General features: G+C 34.0%; 1 protein-coding gene across 2 annotated transcripts in view; it reads right to left on the bottom strand.

Moving 5' to 3' along the window:
- The window catches only part of LOC108754514 (14-3-3 protein zeta), a 68,934-nt gene that overhangs the window by 34,848 nt on the left and 24,486 nt on the right, over nt 1–9,600 (bottom strand). The gene's annotated exons all lie outside the window — the stretch shown is intronic.

Raw genomic sequence — 9,600 nt, 5'->3', positions numbered from 1 at the left:
AAAGATAAAAAAATATACATATATACAGAGAATATAATATAAATCTTAATATATATCCTATTAGGCTGATACTTCTAATTTAAAAAAAATGTTACATGTTAATTAGTTGTACATATAAATATATTTGAGAAAATACCGCGTGATGGCAAGTTATACTGGGTGTTCGAAACGAAGACAAGCGAAGACAATTTTCTACTTGAAGAACGGAGGAATGGTTTAAAATAAATGCGTTGAATAGATGAAAGATCTCCACACAGATTACCATAGAAGCCCTTTTGCTCTTTTCACGATCGTTGAACCGTGCCACCTTTTCGCGGTAAATCAAAGAGATCCCACAAAACGACGGGATTCCTCGTCAACGACCGAGCTTTTCAAAATTCATAAAAGTAGTAGTAAAAAAAGAAAAAAATTTTTAAATTATAGCGTTTTCATCACGTCTACTTTCGTAAAATAATGCAGTTTCTGAAAAGTAACAACGTGTTGACGTCTCAAATTTAATTCGCGACGGAAAGTCGAGGAATTTATGAATGACAATATTTAGCTTATGGATATCGCGATTTACGACATGCGAAGAATGCGTGACCAGAAGGGTATCTGTAAATCCAAGGATTCTAAGGAAGCTAAAAGTATATAAATATACTGATTAAGGAATCCTCGACGCTCCCATTCATTCGTGTGTCACGTTTCAACGCGTAATATAGTCCAATTTTGCACCTGGCTTATCTAACTGCGAAAACAATATTCATCATTGATACACAGTGCAGAAACATGTGTTAAAATTGATTCTTGTTAAAAAAAAAATTAAATTGATAAAACTGATTTTCTCTCTTTCATTTCTTGATAATAATAATAATAATACATAACAATTTATAAGTCGACAATTAACATAAAAATAATGCATTTCAAAAGATACATTTTGAGTTATAAATAAATAAAATTATTTATTATTATTTATTAATTATTTATTAATTAATGTATTATAAATTAATTTTACTGAAGAAATATGCTTCCACAATTTGCTTTTAAATTGTGTGTTACATTTTTGTATTAATTTTTTACATAATATAGATGCTACTTTTTAACATATTCTTATGTTCAATTAACATAAAAATTTGGGACACATAAAATGTATTAAATTTAACATAAATTTTCCAACTGTGAACTTTCTAAATTCTTTAGAATAAAATTTCACTCTAAAGCTGCTATTACATTTGTTATACAACAAAGCTTTAGCCTATATTTTAAACTTATTGATTGGCTGCAGGAAAGAAAAGTTGTCGGATCTCTCTCTTCTATAGCCAATCAATGAACTTAAAATCTTTGTCGTACGACAAATGTAATATTAGACTAAAGAGTGAAAATTGAAAAAGACTATTCTTGAAAAAGAGTAGCTCAATTTTCAATTTTTAAGAATGAGATTTCACTTTTCAGAGTGAGATTCACTCTAAAAGTTTTAGAAAGTATCAATTGAAGGAATTCAGTCCCCTATACATTTAAGATTTAACGCGTGGATAAATCCGAGAATCGAGGAAGCTGTTGATCCACCGTTTTCCACGTCCACATGGAGGATCAAATATGCGATGCCCGAATTTGCGCCCTGAACGAGCATAAAGCCTGTATCAAACTACGCATTGAAAATTGATCCGTAACAGTTAATACATGTTTTTGACACTAAAAAGCATATCGTTCTTTGGGACCCATTGAAGTCTTTGTTATTACATTGGAAAAAGAATAGCTGTATTAATTGTAATTTTGATTGAAAATAGACAAATCAAAATTTTTTAGTTAAATCTATCATTGAAATAAACAGAATTTTGATTGATCAGAATCTTCTGGTTTGTTCATTTTCAATCGAACATTTTTCTCGGTATAGTTTTATTTTTTTTTACAGAAATTTTCAAGTTCAGAACTATGAAAAATAAGGTTATGAAACACAGAATAAGAGATGAAATTATTATATTGTATAAAAATTAGAGAAAAGTCTTCAGATCAATAGGATATATTCGCGTTATCACCAATGTAAGATTAATTTTAATCTCAGTTCAATTTATTCTTATCTTTTCTTAACTCTGATGCCAATTTCTATCAATATAGATTAACTTTAATCTTACTTCAACTTACTTTTCACTTTTTTCTGATTCTTGGAATTAGAAAAAGGTGAAGTGTTCATTGAATCGAGATTAAAATAAACTAAATTGGTTGAAACGGACATTAGAATTAGAAAAAAATAAACAGAAAGTTAAACTGAGATTAAAGTTGTCTTCCATTGATGGAACCAGATTGCGAATTGGAGATTAGAATTCGACTGATCAGAACGAACGAAGATTAAAATTAAATTTATTGGATTAGTCGAATTCTAATCTCCATTTCGCGATTCCCAATTTCCAATGCGCAGTCTGACACGGGTTTAACACCAACAATTTCAATTAAAACAACGATCCATGGACACCTATACGATGTCGCGATTAACATGAAGCATTACGTTCTCTCGTGAAAATTTAAATGGAACATGTATCTCGTTTACTCGACCCGATGCTGGATAAACGATTACGGCCGCGTAAATGAATCGTGGGCGTATATGTACATTCGTGTTATACCCGAACATCAGTGTGCATTAACGACAAATTCGATCTCGCATCCCGTAAAATTTCGCGCACATACCGACAAACAGCAACCGTAATTCCATCTGTGAGATGAATTAGATCTTCCCCTAAAACGCGGGACCGTTTTCGCCACGTCAATGTTTATATCTGGAGATTAATAATCGCAGTTTGACAAGTACTTCAATACAAATTACGTGTATATATTGTACATTCTTTAATCGTAATTAGATGCAGGCGAATTTCTTACCTTCCACCGGCACAGTAAAAATTTTTCGATCATGTTTCGCATCGTTGGAAGCTACAGTATATTTTTTATTGTTCTGGACTGCAAAGATCTAAAAGAAATTCTTGCATATTTATGAAACTATTAACATATTTTTATTAAAATAGAAACTGTATATATAGATTTAAAAATTCTTTTCTACAATTAAAGTATAAACGATAATACAGCCCAAACCAGTCGATTTTATGCTAAGAATGAAAAAAAGTTGGACAACAATTATAGATTTTTATCGACTTCTGGTGTCAACTCGTGCTTTATTTAAAAGTTCTGTACTTTGTACGTATAAAATAATTTGAACTAAGGATCACATAAACAAATAATGTTGAATTCTTAGAATTGGACTTGGATAGCTAATATGGAAAATCAATTAAATAAATATTTTATACGAATGCGTGCAATATTGATGTAACAGGATGTATAGATGGGACGTGTTAATGACACGTAAATCGTGAATGTGTAGATTCTATTGAATCGATAAAACAGGCGACGACTTTAGGATATCCTTAAAAGTTCCAGTGTGTCAGTGGAGGGTTAATATATATTTCACGTTTCAACCTCTCCGTATATTCCGCGCGTATCTATATACTCTCTTTCCTGCGTAGAACATTAATCTCATTTTTGTAATTTTCGTTTATTAAATAGATATCGTTGCTTTCACTTTCTCATATCTAATTTCAGAGCGTAGCCTTTACCGCGATATTTTCACTTTAATTAACAGATAATTCTTCGATTATTATAATAATGTGTTTTACATAATAAATAATTCATAATTCACGTACTTTAGTTAGTATCTGTGCTATTAACGTATGTTTTATAATTTTATTTATGGGAGTAATTATATTTCAGAATATACTGTTTCTCCCGAGAATTCTGCTTTGTGATTTTTGCCTCCATATTTATTGAAACAAGCCCGTTCGATGCGTTGGCCGGCGTATATTTACGTATCGAAAGATCTGTACTGCTCCCCCCTCCCCCCCCTCTCCCAAAAAGGTCATTCATCAATTTCTTCTCGAAAACCCGTAGCAAATATCGAATGAAACAACAGTTTTTGTTTATTCAAACGCAAATATATAGCGTTCCATCTAAACATTTGTATCAACCTTCTAAACTTGCAATTTATTTACGTTTCGAAATGTAAAAAAATTATTAATTAGAACTTTATGACACTCGCAGCTTCACGTAATTATTTCTGCAACGATATTCAAATGTATCTCTGCAAATGTATGCGTTTGCCCCGTTTAAAAAGTTTCCATATTTACAAGCTCGTAAGTTCTGTTTATTCATACAAAAGCTCGAGCGCTTCCATTGAATTCTTTTCAATACGATCCAATTGATATTGATATTTAATCTCTCTATCAACATTAATAAAAAATCTCTTAATTGGAATCACATTATCTCTTTCATTACAATTAAATTATGTTAATAATAAAAAATAAAAACTCAACAAAATATAAATTATAAAACAAATTCTACATACTCTTTCAGGACAAACGATTCTAATTTCACAGCCAATTAGAATCGTAGCTACCTGAGTTAACATGTATATTTGTTTTATAAATTCATATTTTATCATTGACGTTTATTTTTCATTATCAACAGAGATTATAATGAAAAAATGTTGCTTTTATCAATTTATATATTGTGTTAATTTTTATTTGCCATTATTAACAGATTACAATGAAAAGATATTACATTTGTACCTGTAAAAAAAGTAAAAAGAGACTTGCCAGTGCTAATGGAAAAACTAACGCACCGCGAGTGTAATTTTTAATTACACGAGAACTCATGACATGGCGGAAAACTCGTGTCGTGCTCGACTGCGATATGTCAAGGGCTATTATCGAGGGTACGGAAACAACGTTGGAATACGTTTGCTGAAAAACCACAGACTACATGGGGCGCGCACCGTCGGAGTTGCGAGCATACGAGAAGTGCGAACGAGAGCACTATTGTCCGGCCTCCTCTCTCGTCTCCTTACCGTCCAGGTCCGTGCGCAGACACCGCATCGAATGAATAACTGAAACAATGCGGAGCGAAAGCGAGGCGCAGTACCGTGGCGCGCGCTCTCGTAACATCGATCGTAAGATTACAATTGGGTTAAAGCCGGAGTCGCTTGTCGTGATAGTGGAGAAGCGAAGGACCGGATCCGATCAACCGATCAACGTCGATGGTCAACCTTGGAACGGTCTATCTTGTTCCCAAGGGTGTTTTATGGATCCCCGTTTACCAATTGTTTCCAGAGAGATAAGATGAGATAAGATACTTTGGTCAATAAAGCGATAAAAACACGATCTGTGTCCACATAACTTCCTTCAAAACCTTTTTCTTGCTAAGATCGACATAACTACGGAAAGAAAAGTGTTTGATATTTGTGATTATGGTTGTATGATAAATTAACGATAATTATGATTGGCAGCTCCATCTTTACTCTTATGTATAATATTTATATTTAGTTTTATATAGAAATACAGTTATATTTATAATTTTATGTATAAAAAAAAAAGTTGTCAAAACAAATTCTTCTTGATCCTAAAATTCAATTCTTGATCCATTATAATTCCCTGATTTCCAAATAAATTTTCATGATTGCTTTCAATAATATTTTGAAACTTTTTCTATTTTCATCCTGATTTAGAAACCGTCAAATATTTTGTTGCGAGAGAGCAATTTGACAATATCGTACTATTAATATTGCTAACATTGCTTCCATTTAATTGTTAAGTTAATAATATTCCAAAACTGTAGACACAATGTACACATATCTTCTTTCAAAAGTTAAAAATTTTATTTTAAATTTTGCAAAATTTCCAGACTTTTTCCTGATTTCTCTGTTTTCAATTTCTCTCACATTTCCAGTTTTGTGTAGCAACCCTAGAAAATATATAGTTTTACTGAAAATTACTAATTTATACATTTTTGATATTTAGAATCACATCGAAGTGTACTCGTATAAAAATATTACTACTAACATTATAGCAGGAACTGTAAAGATCGAGCTTCCAACCTTAACTATTTTGATATATCAGTATTATCACAGAATATATGCATTATGAACAATCAACATTCTACTAATCGTGCTTATCTCATAAAAAAAATTCCATTTCATGATTCATGTCACTTCGATAGTATATCAACAAGCCATAGGTTCTCGTAACTCTAAAACTATACGTGAAAGATAATTTCGACTAGAATCAAACAGTTTATACATTTTGAATGTTTCATTTTCATTTTCAAATAAAACAGTTTAGGTTCTAAATGTATCATTTTTCACTGTAATAAATTAAGTGGTCGTTTAAAAAAACCTATATCGTTGCAACGATTGATTGGAATAACGATGGACCGTCTTGCATCCGGTTGTACTATGGCAGAGTTATTGAAGCAAGAAGGCTAATGAGGAATATGATGGAGGGAGGGAGCGAGACAAAGCATGGGACGAGGGAGGAAAGCTGGGAAACAAGGGAAAATACACGGGGTGAAGGATGACTGGAACGAGACGCAGCTATGCGAGGTCGCGAGAAAAGCGGCAGAAGACGAAGAGTGGAAAGGGGGATGGTGAGGTATATCGGGGGATGGTGAGGTATATCGGGGGATGGGTGGCGGTCGGAGGTTGCCGAGGCTGAAATGAAATATTGATCTGTAGAGGCGCGCGCAACCCCTGCAGCCGACCCGCCCTTGTCTACCATTTTCCGCCAATCTCTCTCTCTCTCGCCGTTGTGAACGCCGCCGAAATTCCTGCCGATTTTGCGAGATCTTTCGCGAACACGTTCATCGCCCGTTACTCTCAATCAATCCTCCCATTTCTCTCTGCCGTATTATAACATTAATTACATAAAAGTAAGACGAATCGAAATGAACGAACTAAAATGTTTTATATATGTGATTATATGATTGCATAAAATAATTAGGAGCTTCATTTTTATAGTTACTACTTACAATGTTAGTAATAATAATTATATTTCTAGTCCTTTATACAAAAAATATATAGTTCGAATTGAAAATGACTATAATTTATAATTATATATGTTTTTGTATATAGAATTACAATACTAAAGTATATAAATATAATTATCATTACTTAACATTATAGAAGTAATAATTATAAGAGTAAAGTTTAACGCTCTTAACAGTAACTATTTTATCAAGAAATTACAGCTGCAATACGAAGCACTTTTCTCTAGAATACTCACGAAAAAAACTTATACACGTTAAACATAAGTTAAATAAACTTGTGAACGCAATATTTGTTAACACAACATGGAAACTCTAAATTGGGTCCGCAATCTTATCTTATCCGGAAATACAATGCGCACACCAAATAATTATAAGTCTATTTATTAATTTGTACACGATATCAGTTACATTTTGTAACCTTAAGGTACTCGAGTTCTTTTAATTTCATCTCCCCGCTCCGATATTCTACCGAGCTTGTTCTTAAATACGTAGTTTGGAAAAATTCTCCAACAAAAGTTCCTTCGCAACAACGGATCCACTTTTACAAAATGCGTTGAACTTTCTGCACGCGCGACTTTAATGTGCGAGCAAATAAAAATTTATCGATAAAGGTCAAATGAAAGCACACCTGGTGACAGGTGAAATAGAAATCTACCGGAGACACAGGAAGGAACGATATCAGTTTTCATGAAAAAAAGGGGAAAAACGAAGACTGCGAATTCCTATCCATGCGCGCGGTTTCGCACAGCGACAATTAAAGATGATTTCTACCCGAGAGATTGTCATCCTGCTGAACGTATCTCGAGCCCAATATCTGTCGATGCGACGTGAAAATGCGCGAGCACACGGCTGGAAATGAAAGTCCCTGTTGGCTCGATGTGCCCATAACAATGTGACTGAGTGGACTGTAAGTAACATAGTTAACCCTCAGTACACACAATGATTTTCCGGTCTTTTACACACGATAGGTCATTCGTGTTCCACACTGTTAAATTCATAATGTCAAATTATTAGCCCAATTTGAGCTATTTTTTATCATTTTTATTATAGGTCGCCATTCTTTCAACTTAATATGTCGTTAATTTAACCAAAACAATGAGATTAAATAATTTAACTCAATTATAATTCCAGTTCAATTAAATTTAACCGATAATAAATCAAATTAAGAAAGAGAAATCCTATTTTCAAAAAAATATATTAAATTTAATATAATCGTGTGTACTGAGGATTAAAAGGAGCAACAAAATACGGATGACAAAGTTTATAGATTTTATGATTGACAGACCCTTAAATTTGCCTCTGATTCTTCAGACACGCGCAACTTCCCTCGCAAATTTCTGGTATTAAACCGAACTCACTGATCCTTGGATTCATAGACCTTCCGCGGAAGTTGAACGCTTATTTGAAACTTGGATCTCGCAAAATCCCGGATTAGGTAAGGCGGATTCGGTATTCCTTGTGTTCAACGCGATGTTATTTCGCAATATACTTCGGGTATACCAGAAACGCTCGCTGAAGCGAGTTGAGGAACTCGTTTATATATCGCCCGTTTCCGCGAGACATGTAGACGTATTAATATCGGACGGTAAATCTCCGCGGATGAATATACCCACGTGGGAAAAAAACTAGCTTACCTACCTGGAAAAGCTCTACTACGCTGTGTGAAAAGCGTACGCGAGCGTATTCGTGTGCGCAAAACATGCGAGAAACTTACGATGGTATGTGGCATGTTGGCTAACGAAAATCGATAAAGGGTGGTTTTACGAACCAATTTCTACGACGATACAGTGTCTCCTTCAACGGCGTCGGTGGAGGGCTGGCGAACTTACCTGCAAAAAGAAATAACAACGTTTAAGCATAAATCAAAACTTGACGCGGTATTCGTGCGAAATTTTCATCTCCATCCATCACTCGTAATCTTTCTATTGTAGCGCCGTAATATTTCCCCCGAGATTGTCAGCAGTTAAATGTAAATTTCATATTGGAAAACCGTGTAACTTTATGCGCCAGCTATGAAGTATTTCACCATCAGCACTTACTAATAACTTACTGGGAAAATTTCTGATTAAAACTAAACGAATCAGAAGAGTCTCGTAGTAATCAGAATTCTGATTACCTCAACAAAGAATTATATAATAGATTCAATCAGAACATTCTGATTTGTCCATTTCCCACCAGAATTTCAATTGATGCAATCAGACTCTTTTTTCCAGTGGTCCAATTATTAAGAAACACATCGATATCACGCCAAGATTGATTGAAAAAGATTCTTCTTGAAAGCAATGGTCCTTGACGTGAACAAAATCGGAACACGTGTCTTTATTACATTTATGTGAAGTAATTTAATAAATGCGCCTGTGTGTCTGGCATTTAATGAAAACTCTCGACGCTGATCTCGGTGTGGGCGAGCCTTTAATGCTCCGCGCTCGGAGACCAGCGTTACACCACACTAGGTTAGTAACAAATAGATCAATATTGGCTCGTGGTTTGCGTGTGACGCATCGAGCCGCGTATGAACTCATTTCCGCCGGGCCATCACCAATCGCGGAATATTTTCACAGTTTTGCCTCGTCAAAAGTTTACGTTTAAGTTTCAAGCAGTTTCAAGTCCCTTTGAATCCGCAAACTCTTTGCATTTCTTTACAAGTTTTGTAATGTCACGAACCTTTGGATTCAGCAAATCCTCATTTCGAAAAGTGCGCTTGAGAGAAAAATGAGAGAATTTAGTATTTGTGATAATTGCATGATAAAATTATTGTGAGCC

Source organism: Trachymyrmex septentrionalis, unplaced genomic scaffold (assembly GCF_001594115.1).
Source record: "Trachymyrmex septentrionalis isolate Tsep2-gDNA-1 unplaced genomic scaffold, Tsep1.0 scaffold8, whole genome shotgun sequence".
Lineage (NCBI taxonomy): Eukaryota > Metazoa > Arthropoda > Insecta > Hymenoptera > Formicidae > Trachymyrmex > Trachymyrmex septentrionalis.
Note: the sequence above shows the minus strand (reverse complement) of the source record. Positions and strands in the feature narration are given on the sequence as shown.